Source organism: Artibeus jamaicensis, unplaced genomic scaffold (genome assembly GCF_021234435.1).
Source record: "Artibeus jamaicensis isolate MK-2021 breed Jamaican fruit bat unplaced genomic scaffold, CSHL_Jam_final scaffold_1964, whole genome shotgun sequence".
NCBI classification, from domain to species: Eukaryota; Metazoa; Chordata; class Mammalia; order Chiroptera; family Phyllostomidae; genus Artibeus; species Artibeus jamaicensis.
This window is the reverse complement of record NW_026522030.1, coordinates 38,179,822-38,197,423: the sequence shown is the minus strand read 5'-3', so window position 1 is coordinate 38,197,423 and position 17,602 is coordinate 38,179,822. Positions and strand designations below refer to the sequence as shown.

At 45.2% G+C, this 17,602-nt stretch overlaps 1 protein-coding gene across 5 annotated transcripts in view; it reads left to right on the top strand.

Annotated features, from left to right (window-relative positions):
• TJP2 (tight junction protein 2) overlaps positions 1-17,602 on the top strand; it is a 91,119-nt gene that overhangs the window by 21,208 nt on the left and 52,309 nt on the right. For 2 of the 5 annotated variants that reach the window (XM_037157596.2, XM_037157594.2), the window contains exon 1: positions 10,832-10,851. The exons of the other annotated variants lie outside the window; for them this stretch is intronic. The gene's annotated coding sequence lies outside the window, so the exon portion shown is untranslated. Of the gene's footprint in view, positions 1-10,831; positions 10,852-17,602 lie in introns of those variants that run through there. 5 annotated transcript variants of the gene reach the window in all.

Genomic DNA, 17,602 nt, shown 5'->3' with positions numbered 1-17,602 from the left:
ATAGGTAAAAGTTGGTTTCAGTGGGAAATGGAGATGGAGTTTTGGAAGAAACCACAGGAAAAAGTAATGGATGCTTTCTACTCTGGCATTATCTTACCTGTCATTTAGTTCCTTTTCTTTTATGCCTTCATTTGTCAAGCTTCTGATTTTACACAGTAGTTTATTTTAAGTTGCAAATAATCAAAGTTTTGACTACAGGGTGTTAACATTCTCAAAGTGTGGACAAACTTGAGAGTGAATGCTCCAGAGCTTAGTAATGGAATACAGCCTCCCACCTCTATTTTCGCTTCAGTTCAAAGGCAACACTGCTTCCCTGGCAGCTCTTTGCCCTGAGTAATGGCTGTGGTTTCCCTGCGGTTCTCAGCAGAGACTCTTCGCACCAAAGAAACTGCCCTGGGATCACACACTCCCATTCTCTGCCCCAGGGAATTGTAGCAAAGAGGGAGAGAGGCCCTCTTCTGCAGGGCTGTAGGTGCCCCGACAATCACTTTGGAGAACAGGTCTGCCTTTGTCAGGGTCACTCCCAGGAGAGACAGTCGGTGGGTCACATCTACCTACACACCTGGGAAGGAGATGTTTTAAGTGAGAAATTAGTAAGAGTAATTGCATTTGTAGCAAAGTGCCAGTTACTCTCACGCCTAAGAATGAAATTTGATTATTCAGTAAATTTTCATGAATAGCTTCACAAATGATAAGAGGGTGCCTGTGCCCCAGTCCTGCTGGGGAAGCGTGCACACAGCCAAGACCAATTAGAAGTATGGACAGGATGCTGGCTGGAGCTTGCCCTCTTTGGGAAGATGAGGGGCAGTTGCTTTACTAGGCTTTTGATGCGTTCCTTGAGTTCTTTCAGAGCAGATGCCAGAGATTGATGAAGGGGAATTTTCTTCCTTGAAATACTGCCTGCAACTTTTTTTCAAGAGTGGGCAGCTAATACGTTCTAATAACTTAAATAAGCACCTACTGTGCGCCTCACTGTGAGAGGTTACTGGGTGAGTGGTACTCAATTTCTGCCTTGAAGAGTCTGTTAGACCTGAAAATCGAGGGCTGTGCCTTAGACTCTGCAGCCTGCTGTGCTGGAATGCCTGTGGCTGAGAGAGGGAGTGTGCGGTACACACGTCCTGTACGCACTCCCCAGGGATGCTTGCTGTGGCGTTTGAACAGATACTTTATGGTGTAAGCCACTATAAAAAATGGGGCTAACAATGCCCCCACTTCAGAGGGCTAAGTGAGGACTGAATGAAATGATGTAGGGTGCCTGGCATGTGGTGGGTGGGTGCTAAGTAAATGGTACCTAGTAAGATGAACCAAAACGAGTGCTGAAAACTATGTAAGTGTTGGGTCCTGGGCGGATAAGGTATGTGGGATCTGGAAGTGGACGTAGGGGGTGCCAGGTGGGTGTCCAGGGTAAAGAGAGTTACTTACATTACACTCTCTTGAAGGGCCTTGAATGCGGGCACGGGAACTTTAGGGGTAAGACAGTCATAGACATCCCTGTTGTGTTAATGACCCACCAGTTTCTTAGTAAATGCTCCACCCCACACAGGGAATATTACTATTTTTGAGGCACTCATATGCTTAATGACCAATGAATTTTTACATCCCTCCCTGGGGAATTCCATTTGCTAAGACTTCTGCCTACATTTGTTTAACTTTTGATCTAGTTTTTTTGTACATTGACAGAGGGTCACAGGCCAACCTTTTGGCTTCTGCAAAAGTGCCTGGGAATGCAAAGGGGATGATAAACTTCCTCCAGTGGCTATTGAGTTTGCAAAGGTTTTATCTCCCGAAGATTTTCTCAGTAGGAGGTAGATAATGTTCTTGAAACTAGGGCGGGGCCACTATAGTCCTGAGTACTGGTAGTTTAAAAAGTCATGCAGACTCGGTTTGGGAGTGGCGTGAAGTGTGGGGTGTGGGCGTGCCTGGGGTGGGGTGAAGAGGTAGGAAGGGTTAGTAATCACTGCTGAAACTTTCAACATACCTCTACCAAGAATGTGAGCTGTCAGAGAATTTTTTTGCCTAATCCCTAAAAGAATTCCCTGTAAGGAGTTGTGGCCCCAGATTAATTTGTCTAGGTTGAAGGTGACTTCCTATAAAGGCCTCATTGATTAATTAGGCCCTAAACAGTCATCAGGGGTCAGAAACTGCTGGTCAGAAAGGCGTGGGCTGGCCAGCCTTGGTATTGAGAGACATTTTCCCTGGCAAATTGGGTGGGTGGGCAGATTACCTCTCTTGATCCTAAATCCAAAGGTACTTCTGGGTCAGAAACAAAGACTCAGAGGTTCCATTTAACACCCATTTTCAGGTTAAAAACATCAATGACTGTGAACTTTTCCAACGTTAAAAAAGAAATCTTCCCTAAATCTACTTAGCACCTACTTCACCCCCACAAGAATTTTTATGATGATCCTTGTTGGGAGATGCCTCTATAGCGAGCACATTTATGAGGATCTGAGGTGGTATTCTCATTAAACATTTTTTAAAACTCATGTACTGGCAGTGAACAAGTTATCAGATAACATTTGAAAAGTTATCAGTCCCAACATCCAATACTGACAATGCCTAGTTCCAGGTTTTTTTATTGTCCTCACCTGAGGACATTTTTTTTTCATTGCTTTTAGAGAGAGAAAAAGGGAGAGAAACATCAGTTGGCTGCCTCCTGTACAGGCAGGTGCCCCAACCTGGAATCGAACCTGCAACCCTTTGGTTGCGGAACAGCGCTCCAACCAACTGACCCACACTGGCCAGACCTAGTTCTAGTGTTAAAGGTGACCCAGGAAAGCAGTGATGAGGCCCGCGCACTGCTTACATTATTACAGGAGAGGCAGAGATCTGAGTTGGAAAGTGCCTGCTCCCATTTTCTTAACTGAATTCGGAAATGCTCTTCTAAGAATAGGACTCGGTGACTGACTGCTAGGGCCCCAGCAGACCTGCTAAGGGAAGGTGCTGGTTTCCTTTTGGCCTAGAAATAACCAGCACCTCCGTCACCCAGCCAGCCATTGTATCTGAAGCTGCATCAGCCTCGATAACCTGTGAGCTCAGAAGAGAGACTGAGTACTGTCATATTGAAAAAATACCCAAGAGTTTTTTTAAAGATTTTTTTTTTTATTCTTAGAGAGAGGAGGAGAGGGAGAAAGAGAAGGACAGAAACACTGATGTGCGAGAGAAACATCCATTCAATCGGTTGCCTCCTGCACGGCCTCCACCAGGGACCTGGCCTGCAGTCCAGGCACGTGCTCTGAGTGGGAGTCGAACTGGTGACCTTTCACTTTGCAGGATGACTCCCATCCCATTGAGCCACACCAGTCAGGGCTACCTAAGAATTTGATTAAGCATTTTCCCTGCCTCTTGCTGGCCCTCAAATAGTGTTTTCCAGACTTACAGGTGCTGCAGAGAAGGAGAGATCCTATTTTTCAATTACTGTGCATGAATATTGTACTTTAAGAATAAAGCTAGCCACCTAACTCATTTATTGCATGGATAGATTACTTAGAATGAGGCAAAAATAAGTATTAAGTAAAACAGTTGAATTAAAAAAAAACAGTCAATTAGCAAGATGAGTGGTTTGAGAATAAGTCAAAAATTGTGAAGGCAGGCCTTCAAATATGAGACTTGGGAAATACTGCTTAAAATGTGAGGTGACAGTTTGGTTATGGAGAGCTAGGTAAACCTGGGTCTCACTGTCAGCAAAGTTAGGCCCAGAATGAATGGGCCAGAGAGCCAGGGCAGTTGAATTTGATGGACGTTATGCCTTCACATGCATCTTGCTGTTGTCCACTGAGCTCTCCTAGTGGTGCTGCAGACTTTGTGAAGCTGTTTGGTGCTGGATTCTTATTCCTTTCTCCACTTCCCACGAGCCATTGTGCAATGCTGTAGGTTTGCTGGAATGACATTTTTAGCAGAGGATGAGAAGGGCACTGCTGACAGACGTCACTCTGTTATCAAGGGCATCTCGCTCGCCCTTTATCGAGGCTCCAGAATGGAGAGGACCAGACAGCCTCACGTGCAAACGCGTTTTACTTCAAAAGGCAGCTCACAGTGGTCTGTGAAGTAGGCTTTACCCAGGACTGTCGTGGGAACTAGAAGTCTTGAGATAGGAAAGAAGTAACTCTGCCTTGACCTAGAAAAATGAGTGATGGGAAGTTCACCTATGTAAATATAACTAGGATAGAAATACTGTTTTTGTCACCCAGTCGCTGACCGTGCCTGTGCATGGACACCAAATCCTAAGCTTTCCGTTACTAACTTGTACTTTAGTCATTTTCAATCAGTACAGATATTTGTTTAAAGCCTCTGCCAGATGGTTAAAGTTAAATCAGGTCTTTAACCTTAAAAACAGAATGAAACTTCATCACGCACACAGCATTGTAAGGTGCAGAGCAGAGCGCGCTGCATTAACCATCAGACTAATGTTTAGTTAGTTATGCTCCTGGGTTATAGTCTATTTATGTTTCTTTCCCCCCAACACTGTATGCATGTGTGTGTTTGGGGCGGCAAGGATGCGGGGTTGCAGGAGTGATACTGGCGGAGACAGCACACTCGGTAGATTCTCGTGGGTAAAATCCATGTTTGTGTTTTAGGAAGCTGGACAGACCAAAAAAATGTAAATCATACCTAAATCAGGACAAAGATTTTATGTCATATCCTTGAATACAACTGTTCACTAAACTTCCCCTACATGCATAGGTAAATGTGGATTTAGAATTAATTAATATGGTAATTATTTCTACTGTGGACTTTCATCATCTATCTGAAACATAAACATTGTGTTCGCAAGACAAAATAGCATCATCTTTGGAAACTTTAATTATAATGTACCTCATCTGATAGGTACCCAGCATTAGCATGGGGCTAAATACATACTGTAGTTACATATTTATAGTTAGTGACAATATCATTAGTCACAAGTCAGAGGCGTTTGGAGGGAATAGACATAATGCATTGTGGGAGAGAATTATTGGGATGGTTGTTGTGGGTAGGTAACAGTTATTAAGCTGTAATGAAGAGATAATGATTAAAAGCCAGTTAAAGCTTCGCCATTGTAATAAAGACAGCTTTGATGGGGAGGAGAGAACACAGCAGGCACTTTAGATCGTGTTACTTGAGTTGAAGGTGAACGGGAAATAATGCTTTCTGGTCCTCAGTCGCAGTTAAGGAACTCTTCTAGGATGTGGAGCTTCGAGGGCTTTTGTGCTCCCCAGGACCAAGTGACGTTCCAAATGTAGCTGTGTGTTTTCAGTCACAGAGAGCCATTGGTTGCCACCGTCTGAAAGGAAGCCTTCCCAGTGCTAGGTCGTGGGGTGTCTTTTTGCCTTCCAGAGCAGTGTGTGTGTCCCCGGGGGATGGAACTTGACAGTGGGGAGCAGGGGGAATGTGTGCCATGAGAAACCAGCAGCCCATTCCCAGTCCTGGGAAGACTGTTGCCAAATACATCTGGCAAAGCAGAATGAACTTATATGAGGGAATTAATTTAGCAAAACTAACCATTTCTGTTTTTGAAAAGAACAGTTCTTTGGAAGGAACTTGCTGGTGAGCTCATTTTGAGAAGCCTGTTCCTCTCTCAGCTAACTTCCTCCCTCAGACTGACTCAACTGCCTTCTTGCCAGTGAGTGGTTGGGGTGCACATGCTAGTGTTTCTTGGAGCCCGTATCACGTCTGGGACAGCCAGTCACTTCCAGTCAGCTGGGAACCCCTCCCCGGCGTGAGTCATCTTGGTAACCCCAGAAGACAGGGCACATTACTGTGTGCTGCGTCCAACTGGCTGATTGGGGAAGACTTGCTGCACAGACTAGTCAGCACTGAAGATGCATCGAGAAGTTAGCAGAGTGGATTCCTGATGTCTCTATAGTGAGCAGATGAAAGTTTGTAAAGGAAAAGGAGTGCAAACTTACGTACAGACCATTTCCGTAGCGGCATATCAGCTCTCCTTCTAATTAGCTGGGTGACTTTAGCCGAAGCACGCAGTTCTAGTTCTCAGTTCCTTCGTAGGGAAGTGAGTTGTTACAGTCGATGGTCTCTTCCATGCTCTGTATACAACTTTTGTGTTTATTATTATTATTATTTTTTCATTTAAAAAGAGATCCAGTGGATTCTCTCTGGAAGGCATTTGTCTCAGAGGTGAACTGAGAACCCGAGTGGCTATAGTTGTTTAGCTCACGAAGTGATGGAAAGATCTATTATTCAGTTGCATCTTAAATAATGTAACAGCACAGGGTGTGCTGGATTCCCTTCCTTCCTCTGCAGCCCAAGCCAGCAACCAAAGCCGTCTTGCATAGCTTCACTAGAATCATTTTCTCCTTCCTCTTCCCCTCCACCCTCCCCAGTAAAAGTTGTATCCTGGGGGACTCCGACACTCCCCTCTTTTCCCGGGGGCTTCTCTCCCAGGGACCACATGGCTGTGGCATGATGGGGGAAGGTAGGGCAGGCCTGCTGACTGGCTGGGAGCTCTTGCTGGCCTGTTCTTCGCAAATGCGCTGAAGATGAGCCTGCTGTTCACTGTTGTGACATCAGGCGCTGTCATGCACGTTTCAGCAGCCCTTCAGGCACAGCTGAGTTTTTCAGTCCAACTTCAGGCAGAGCAGTTCGCCTACCTCGGGCTGGTCTGTTTAGTGTCTGGGTGAGTTTTGAGAGCGGAGAGTGATTTGTGGCATCTGAGACACCCATTGAAATTTTCCAGAAATGGAACTGGAAACATTTGTGCTCTTCCCTCTGCTGTTATTCTTAGAGCCTAAAAACAGGCGAGTGGTGACATGTCGAAGTGAAGAGGCTCTGAGTGCATTTTGATTATCGGTGGCCCTCTTTCTAGCAGAACCTAAATTTGAATTTCAGTCAAAGGTCTGGGAGAAATATTTAGTCTGCTGATACTGCACAAGTGCGCAGTTTGCAGATGTCTTGACTCGAGTCAAGAAGAGGCAGGTAAATTGACTCAATTTACCAAAGAGTGGAGCTGAAAAAAACTTGTCAGAAACTTGGAAAACTTTTCCCATAGAAACAGTGGTATCCAGAGTTGGGCCTCCCAAGCCTGCTGACTCATCCTGAAGCTTTTAATATATTATTATTTTTATGGTGTTTCCTTGACATATAATTTTCAAACAGTAAAAGTGCACAAATCTCAAGTGGAAAGCTTAGTAATTTTTTTATTGTGATAAAATACATGACACATAAAACCAACTGTTTGAAAGCCCATAGTTTGGCGACGTTTAATGCGTCTATAAAGTTGCACAGCCAAAACTATTGTCTAGTCCCAGAGGTAGGTGAGCTTGTGCATGAGTGCATTCACCTGTGTGATTACCACCCAGATCAAAAAAAGAGAACTTTCCACCACTCGAGAAGGTTCTCTGTGGCCACTGTTCTGACTGTTACTACCCCACCTGCAAGGGAACCCCTCTTCTAACTTCTTTCACTGAGCAGTGGTTTAGCTTGGCCTTGAGAGGATCCATGTAAATAAAATCAAGATTTTTGTGTCCACTTCTTTTGCTCACAGTGAACTTGGTCAGATTTGTCTGTGTTGTTACGTGATTCTCTAGTTCTTTTCTATTGCTGCATGGTATTCCAGTGATAGGAATTTGCCACGGTTTGGTTAGCCATTCTTTTGTTGATAGACATTTGGGTTATTGTCAGTTTCTTTTTCTATTATAAATAAAGCTGCTATAAAAATCACCTACACCTTGTTTTGTGGACTTTGGCATGTATTTCTCTTGTGTAAATTCCTAGGAGTAGAATTGCCATGGCGTGGACGTGTGTTTGTAACTTTGAAGTCAGAAAGACCTGGGTTTGAATTCTTTTGTCTTACCCAGTACTTCCTTGGTCTTAGCCAATTTACTTTTCTCATGTTTAGCTGTAAAATGGACATGCCATACCCTATCAGTGAGGGTTCCATGAAGTAAGCTGATGACTTTCTAGCTATTTCAGGGAGTAGGTGATTTAATAGGGAAAATTAAGTGGCTCCAGAACAGTAGGAAGGCTGGAGGGATGTAAAACCCAGACCCCACCACTAGCTTTCAGATTTGCTCCAGAGGAAGTTAGAGAGCTGCTACCACCCAGAGCCAGGCCCTTCAAAGTCCCTTGGTACTTTCGCAGCCTTAGTATTAGTAGCCCAAGGTGGCTGATAGGGTAGGGAGCCCGGAGGTACAGCTCATAGACACCTGTTGGGGTTGCAGTGGTGACCTCAGCTGCAGCAGGTATGCTTTATTGTATCATGATTATGACCAAAGACCTTGAGACGACCATTGGTGCCTCTGCAGCTGCGAGACTGCTTTCTGTAGGGCATGTTCAGAATCGGTCCTCTGACTTTATCATCGCCTGTCGGAGTATGGATGCCGCCGTAAGACATACCTGTCACAGAAGTGTGGGTGTAAAAAGGGCCACATGCTAAACCTGACAAGCTCAGGATAGGCCCGCATGGCGGCCTTACACACTCAGAGGCGGAAAGCACTGTGTTTGCTGTGCATAATGCACACCCACGTTTTTAGCCCAGACTTGTGGGGGAGAAACCTTTCATTTTAAGTTTTTGATTCAATTTTTTATTTGTTTAATTTAGAAACAGCCAGTTATCATATTCCAGGATATTTTTTTGTATATGGGTACCGATATTGCTTTTTAGAGTTACACTTTTAATGCATAAGCCTAAGTAAAAGAATTAAAAATATTTATGTAGATGCAGAATTAGTACTACCCATGGAAAATGCATGCCCTTATTTTCCCTCAACGTTTGGGCAAAAGTGTGTGCATTATACACAGCAAGATACTGGTCACCACACAGGGCGGACGTGGTGGGCAATCACGTCCTAGGCGGGTATTCCCCTAACAAAGGTCAGTGTTTACCTTAACTGAAGCCTGTTGTCTTGTTGCATCTGCAGTCACAAACCTGATAACATGCCTTTGGAGCATCAGAGTGACTTCCTGTTTGTCCAGATCCCTTAAAGCACAACGAAAGCAGAGACGACAGACCTCCTCACTGTTACTGTGTTAATTGTTGACTGTTACCTGTCCTGTACCCACAAATGTAGAATAAGTGTGTGTCTATTCATTTATTTTACTTTTTATCTAATCCCAGAGATTTCCTTGCTTTACTCTCTCCCCCCTCCCTAATCTGTCACAGTGGATTTCACATAGCCCCCTTGGGTCTTCCCCTTTGATTCTGATGTGCAAAATAAATGGTAAACAGCCATTTCCTGGAGCATTTTCTCAGTCTATTGAGAGTTTGCTTGCCAGCAATTGCCAGTTTGGCTCAAATAAACTCACGAAATTTTTACAGGTCTGGATGTTTCTTCCATTGACGCAAGGCACTGTTTCTCAGTTTTTTCATCTACTGCTCCGTGATTCTAGACACTTTTCTCTATTAATACCCTTGGGAAATTATAACTTGCAAGCCTACAAATTAATGCAGAAACTGAAAGGTACCTTAATTCTAAGACCTGCTGCTTTGGTGTGTAACTTCATGAAGTGTAACTTCAGAAACTTGTCTTTCTGAAGTCATTCTGATGTGTTCTTAATAAAGTAAGTAAAAGGTGACACAAAGATGTGGTTTATAGATGAGCTAAAGAGGACATTCCCTTTTCCTCCCTGTGTCTTCATGTTTTGACAAATGAAATGGAGGGATTAGATTTTTATCCTGTGTTGTGCTTCAGCATACTCTAGTCTACCAGAACATTTGGCAGTAGTAGCTGTCCTAATTCTAACGTGTATTATGAAACGTGAGCTATAATGTATTGCTCTTGAGACATTTAAAAATCTTGAATCAATTTTGGCCAAAATTTCCCTATAATAATGGCACACACATGCAGAAAGAACTGAATTTTTCTTACTTTAGAATATCTGCGAATCTTTTTTCATTCAAGTAATTTTCCCTATAACTCCAGCTGCTTTTACTTTTCAGAGACCTTACTGTTACGGCTTTGGGGAAGTGGTTAGCTAGACACAGACTGGCCAAGTGATTTATTGGTTAATGTTTTATTTTAGGCATGTATCTGTGGCATTATTTCTGAAGGTGCCTTGTAGAGAAACTTAAAGCAATAAGGAAAGCAAATATTCTGAGCTCCAAGATAAGCGTGACCAGTCACTTCATTTCAGCACCTGGTTTATCAGAGCAAGGGGGAGAAAGCTTTGCAAGGCTTTCTTCAATTTAAATGTGCTAGAGATATATTGACAGAATCCTGTTTTATCTCTTTTTAGCCAGACTTACCCAGTCAGCCAGGGCTCACAATGGATGTCCAAACAGTTTACAGTGACTAACACAATGGACAAAGGGCTTCACTGTGCGAACAGTGGAAAATGGAGCTGAAGGGGAGTTTCTTAAGGGCATTGACCTAATTCACTCCTTCAATGAAAATGGCTGGTTTTAAATATATGTGTCTGACCGGTCTATCAGTGTTCCAGCTCGCAGTGTGACAGCTGGAAGAAGGAACGCGTGGTGCTGCTGTGTGTGTTTTTGTGAAGTACGACCTGTATCTTTGTTTAATGATATCCTTTAACATTTTTTTAAACAGCGTAAGTCAAGTTCTGGCACGAACCAGTGTTCCACAAAAGTTAGGGAATTGAGAAAGGCCAAGAAATTGCGCCATCACCCTCCTCGGTCCCAGAAACCTCCTCACGTTCAGAAATCGGCTAGTCACCCACTTTGTAAAGATAAAATTCTCTGTGGGCCTTTCCTCTGTGAAATGTGGGGCACCAGAGCTGGGTTAAAAATAAAAATGAGTTCCGGCGCTGCTAAATTTCTTAAGTATCATATTCGTGATGTACTTTGTCTGGAAGACAAATTGGCGATGCTTTCGCTCTGTGCTACCACAGAGCGTCTGCAGTCAGACGCGCTGCCTCGAACACTGTCTCTGGCCTGGTGATAGAAGAGGAGCAGAGGTGAGCACACACGGTCACTGTGGGGAAAGGGCTCCTTGCGCTCAGCGGCAGGCTCCAAGTAACAGCTGCGTTGCTGTTCTGAGTTGTCTTTGAGTGCTATTGGATGATTAAATATAAGTGTTGGCCTGACTAGACTCTATTGTAGCAGTGAACTATCCGGAGCAAACAGCAGCGACATATCATTCCAGACAGTCACCAGACTTCTTCTTTTGGCTTTCTATTTGGGTTAATGATTTATGCATTGCAGTGTCATAAAAACTGGGGTGCTGTCTTGTCTCTCGGTCTCTTTCAGTTGGTCCAGCTCAGGTATATTGGCTCTGTTTTTGTTGCCTGCTGCAAGGATTGTCCATTATCTTCATGAGAAGCAACAAGCTTTTTTTTTTTTAAGATTTTATTTATTTATTTTCAGGGAGGAAGAGAGAGAGAGAAACAGCAATGTGCAGTTGTTTCTGGCACGCCCCCCTACTGGGGACCTGGCCTGCACCTGGGGTATGTGTGCTGACTGGGAATGGAACCAGCAACCCCTTGCTTCACAGGCTGGCATTCAGTCCACTGAGCCACCCCAGGGCACAACATAAGCTTTTTGATTGGGATGAATTTCATTAAAGCAAATGCTTGGAAACAGTGAACTACAAAACGTCCTCAGACATAAATTTCAGTGCATGTGTCTGTCCTTTCATAAGAGCAATGTGTGTTCAGTGAGGCCTGGATTCTACCTCATGTGGGGAAGGGGTGCAGTTTAATGTTGGGGACTTGATCGTGAGGTTTTTTTCCCCACTTAAAAAAAATTGATTTTAGAGAGAGAGGGGAACATTGATTTGTTGTTCCATTCATTTATGCATTCATTGGTTGCTTTTTGCGTGTGCCCTGATTGGGACTGAACCTGCAACCTTCATGTATGAGTTCAGTACTCCAATCAACCGAGCAACCCATCCAGGACTGGATTGTGAGTTCTTGAAGGCAGGCAGGTCTGGTTCTTTGCATTGTTAGGTCAGGCAAGTGAAGGAAGGTGAAAAGAAGAGAGAAGGTGACCCTCAGAGGACCGACGTGTGGTCAGCATGAGTGTGTGTTTTCTCCCTTTCTTCCTAGGTTCCTCACCTCCCCAAAGAGCACTTTGCAGGCCGCTTGGAGGCCGGTGGAACCTGAAAAACTTTGCATTATTGGACTGACAGATCTAAGATATGAATTTATGGAGCTCGCAAAACAGCTCTGCACTGTGTCCTTGTTTTCTATAAATATTATGGGTGTGTTGGGTAGGCTCCCTCCAGCTGCATTCCCAAGAGTTCAGCAGACTCCTGATGTTTGTGTAAAATGCCTACTTGTGAGGGAGCCCAGGACACGGTCAGGTGCAGCTGGTGTGGCTCTGTGCCTTAAGACGTCACCTGTCTCTAATGAAGCGAGGGAAGGAAGCAGCGAGGCTGATGGAGCATTAGACCCTTGGAACAGACCTCACTGAGTACTCCCAATCAGTTAGGGGTCGGCGCTAAGACCCGATTTTATAGGGGAGGAAACTGAGGCTCAGCAATGCTAAGCAACTTGCCTGGGGTCACACCGACCCAGGCCCGTTTGACACCTTTGAAACCTGCAGGTTCTTTCTGCTGCTCCAGCCTCTGCTTGTCAGAGGCGGGTGGGCAGAGAAATGGGGGGAGAAGCCACAGGCCCTCTGTTATTGTTAGGAATTTATTTGTTTGTTTACTTATTCATTTTTTCACATTTTTTATTGTTGTTCAAGTATCGTTGTCTCCATTTTCCCCTCACTGCCTCCCACCCTTGATCCTACCCCCTTTGGCTTTGTCCATGTGGCCTTTAGACTTGATCCTTGATGCCCCTTCCCCTACTTTCCCCCATTAGCACCCTCCCCCTCCCCTCTGGTCACTGTCAGTCTGTTCTTTATTTCCACGTCTGCATTTTGCTTGCTTGTTTGTTTTTGATTAGGTTCCACTTATAGGTGAGATCATATAGTATTTGTCTTTTACTTCCTGGCTCATTTCACTTAGCGTCATGGTAGGAGTTGAAACAGCATCATTGAGAGTGTAAAGGACCACCCTGCCCCCGCTGCCTGCCCCGGAACTGTGCGTGACAGCACTGCATCCGTGTTGCTGAGAGACGCCTGCCTTCTTCAGTGACCTCGCTGTGCGTGTCCACTGCTGTAGGGGCCCCACGGGCTCTAAGATGAGCAGGACACAGCCTGATGGGGAAGTAGATTACACAGACAACGGGCTAAAATCACAGTTGTATTATAGAAATACTGAGAATATGTGAGGGGAAAGCCGACTTCACGCCCACAGTCTCTAGTTAGGAATGACTGTTGTTCTATCAACCCTCCCACAAAAAGTTCATCGGCAAGAAAAACGTGTACGCAAAGCCACATGGGTCGTGGAATTAGAGCATCTCAGATAGGCTACGTTTGGGAGCTTGCCCTGATGAAGGTCAGAACCCCATCACACGTTTCCTGAGGGTCAAAGTACGCCTTTTAAAACATCAAATTCCTCCAAGAGGTTTAGGTTACCAGTTTCTCACACATTAGTGTGACATAGAACACGCAGGTTTTTCCGATGTGTGTCTGAGACCATATGCATTGGCAGAGTGAGAATTTTGATTCTGGATAAAACAGAAGGAATTTTGGAGCAGAGTATTTTGGTGATGGAGCAAGCCATTGTGGAGTGCCAGGCGTTTGCCTTGGGACGGGGGGAGGCCTTCGAATACCAGAGCCCCACCCAGCCCAAAGGGGAGAAAGAGCCAGGCAATCTCCAAACATCATTTCTTCCCTGTTCCTCCCCGGAATGCTACCCAGGGTACCATTGTTGGTTCCTCACCACTGCACCATGTGGCTTCCTCCCCCAGGGCCCAGAATGGATGCGGTAGATAGGCTCCCGGGAGTCTGCTCAGGCCGACTCTGTCGGAAATGGTGATTCTGGTTCTGACCTCGGCCGGGACAAATGCCGGGTATTTAATTTTGATCAGAATCTGAATCAGACGTCATGGCGGGTATTGGAAACTTCCAGGGTTCACAGCTCTCTGTAGGAATTTCCTTCTACGGCAGGGCGTGCCTTGGGCCACGGGTGCTGTGTCCTCACGGTCCTTTTGTGCGGGCTGCAGGGCTCACAGGCAGCTTCCAGCTGGACATGAGGAAGGTTTTTGCTTCTGGGTCCGTCACAGCCCTTCCCACAGAGCCTTGCCCGGCACGTGTGTTGGTGATATTTACACAAGTAGTTAATTGTCCACTTTGAGGAAAGCCCGAAGCAAGATTTTGATCTCAGGCCGGCTTCCCGCTCGGAATGTGATTGGAAATTGTGAACAAGTTCAGATTTTAGATCAGGTAAAATATAACCCGGGGTGTTCCATTGCTGCCAAAACTGAGTGTAGTTCACTTTGAATTGACCTAACTTTTGGGTCACGTACCCACTAAGAACTTACCCATAATTCATTTTAAAAGGAAGAAGAAAGAAGCAGGATTATCCCCAGTGACTGGATGCTAAGGACAACCCTAAGGCTTGTTGGAGAAAAAAGTGAAAACCGAGAAAGGAAAGCAAAAATCAAAAATTGCGTGTGCCCCTCGTAGGTAGAGACCATGTCTTGGCGAACAGACACATTAGCGTCTGTCACTAAATTTGGGATAAGTGACACCTGCACAGTAGTCCTCTGTCCCAAGTTTAAACTAGGGATTGGCAAACTATAGACAAGCGGTCTTTGGTTTGGTTTTTGTTTTTCTGCCTACTATCTAGAAGTTATTCTTACATTTTAAAATGGTTACACTCTAAGAGGCTATATAAGTATTTATATAATGCTAAAATATATAATCTATGTGGCCTTCTAAGAAAATGTTTGCTGGCCCTTGGTTCAGAACTCCCGGAGTTTCTTGCCTGTTCTTTTGCCATCCTGGAGTAGTTACGCCGGATGCTGGCCGTGGGAGAGCAAAAGAGAGAGTACAGGTGGGACTTGCGCACCGGAGGAGGGCTGTTCTCGCCTGTTTCCGTCCAGGGAGGTGACTGATAACGAGGCCACTGGGAAGTCCCGCGTGTGGACGTCCTCCCGGGTAAGCAGTTGTATCAGTACAAGAAAATGTGGGTAAAGGAAACTTCAAAGTGCATTCTGTTTTAGGATTGAGAAAGGCTATGTAACTGAAATGCCTCCAGACCATAAAACATCTCTGTCTAGGTTTTGGATGTTCTTAGTTCTCTGGATTCCACCTTTGGGACAGATGGCGTTTGTTGCGTTTCTGGGCTGATGACTTTCCATTCCAAACCATTCAGTCTTTCCTGTCAGAGAAAACCTCAAAGTTTTGATAAACTGCCCTCATGGGTTCAAAGTCCTGAAGAGGAATTAATGATATTCCTCCAGTTTAGGATTTGGAAAGGGCCGGGGTTAGTAGACATTATCAGACCAGTGGCTGGCACCCTAGCTCAATAAGCATTAGTTGCCATTGTTCTCTCTACTTTTCCAAGCCTCTCAGTGCCTTAAAAACAAGCATCTTTGAGGGCGGGGACTGTGTTCTATGCCAATAGGCCTTTGTTTCCAGAGCCTGGTGCACAGGAAATAATTAAATATCAAGTGCCTGCACGCAGTCTATTTGTAGGATCTTTTATTAAACTTATGTCACATTGTCCTTTTTATTTTTTGTTTCTTTATTTTAAAATTTTAAAACTGTGTTTATTGATTTTAGTGAGAGAGGAAGAGGGGGGAGGGGAGAGAGACAGAGAAGGAGAGAAAGAAAGAAGAAGGGAAAGAAAGAGACATTGATAGGTTGCTTCCCGTACTTGTGCCCTGACCGGGAATCAGACCCCCAACTTTCTGGTGTACAGGACAGTGCTCCAGCCAACTGAGTCACACCGCCAGGGGCACATTGTTGTTTAGAGTTGGGGTTTACTTAATATAGGAAATACATCTCATTTCTGCGGTATGTTTACTGTTTATAAAAACTTTCACATGCAATTCTTGCTCCATTCTGTGAGGTGCATGTTATCTGTCACTCGTGATGCTCGGAGAACTTGGGGGTCACATGCCGGTCAGTGACAAACCTGGGACGTGAACCATTTTCCACTAGAACAGTTGGAGAGACCTCAGTGTGTCGTGTGACTGTCCCCCACTCCCTCCTCTGCCCCTGTCCGGAAAGGGAAGCAAAATCCTGGCCCGAGTCTTCTTGGCAAATGCAGTAGAAGTCCTTACCTGAATTTTCTTTCCAAGGGTAGGTTTCCATTGTTGCAATGGCCCTTATTCGGATGGGCACTTGATGGTGCCGTTTATTCCCTTGGTCCTGGGACGTTTTCTGGTGTGTGCATCCATTTCTCAGGAAGAGGAGCACTTGACTGGTGCTTCAACCCTGGGATGGGCCCCCTGCCTCCGCCCCCCTGCGAAGGCCATCCCCGAGAATGGAAGGAACCCAGTGCCAGGTCTCCTTCCCAGCTCCTGTGTCCTGCTGGGGCTGTCCAGCTAGGCTTACACTTCTTTCCTGCTTCTGAGTAAAATGAGGCATTTGGACTCGGTTAGGTAAAAATATAAATCCACTTGTCCTACCTCAGACGTTTTACTTATTTTACTCATAGATGAGCCCAAGATCCTTCCTGAGACCCAGGCTCTGCCATCTGTGTCCAGCTCTGTCCCCCATCTGTGTCCCGCTCTGCACCCAGCTCTGTCCCCCATCTGTGTCCCGCTCTGCACCCAGCTCTGTCCCCCATCTGTGTCCTGCTCTGCACCCAGCTCTGTCCCCCATCTGTGTCCCGCTCTGCACCCAGCTCTGTGGGCTGCAAACCCTCCTTCCCCAGAGTCATGCAGAAGGAAAGCCTTCCCCGATCAGTTGCTCCTATTCTAGACCTTGCTGTGTTTTCCCTTCACCGTTTTTTCCTTGCAGCTGTTGCCTGGCTCCTTGATGTACTGCTGACCCTTGTCAGCATGTGAGCCCCACGAAGGCAGGACCGCGTTTTTATCCTCGCCATTCACTCTCCTGTGCTCAGTACAGAGTCTGGCATGAATGAGGGGCTTAAGGATTTACTGAATGGACCAATGAATGGATTCCACTTTCTACACAAAAACTTGGACTCCTGTAACTCTTTTTCCTGGAAAATTATGTTCTCTCATACTTGTAATTAGACCCAGGGATCAGCATTCGACAGTGCCGTCTTCTACTTGCCAGATGGTTTAAACGCCTTTGGATGTCCCACAGTGCCCAGAGCAGGGTAGGGAACACGGCAGGGTGTTGACTGACTGTAATGTGCTTTTGTGTTTTGTTTGATGTTAATGAACGATAACTGGAAGTGTACTGTTTCCTTTTTGGTCATCCTCCTCCTCTCCAGCTATTTACAGATTTACCTTGCTTGTTATAAAAGTTATAATGGTGGAATTTTTTTTTTAAGATTTTATTTATTTATCTTTAGAGGGGAAGGAGAGAGGGAGAGAAACATCAATGTATGGTCGCCTTTTGTGCATCCCCTGCTGGGAAGTGGCCTGCAGGGAACTGGTCTGCAACCCGGCATGTGCCCTGACTGGGAATCGAACCGCGATTGTCTGGTTCGCAGGCCCGTGCTCATAATGGTGGGATTTTATTGTGATTATTAAAGTCTGTTTCTAATTTCCTGTAAGTTACAGTTGAAATTTTAAACTTGAAGTGTAACAGCAGTCTCTCCCTTTTTTATTTCTGCATTATTGCGCCACCTAGTGGATTATGTCTGTTTGCTGTGCAGCGGCCTTTGCTCATTTCCTGATCATTACAAATCCCACAAAGAGGAAATGCTGGATACCTTTTTATGCTTTAAGA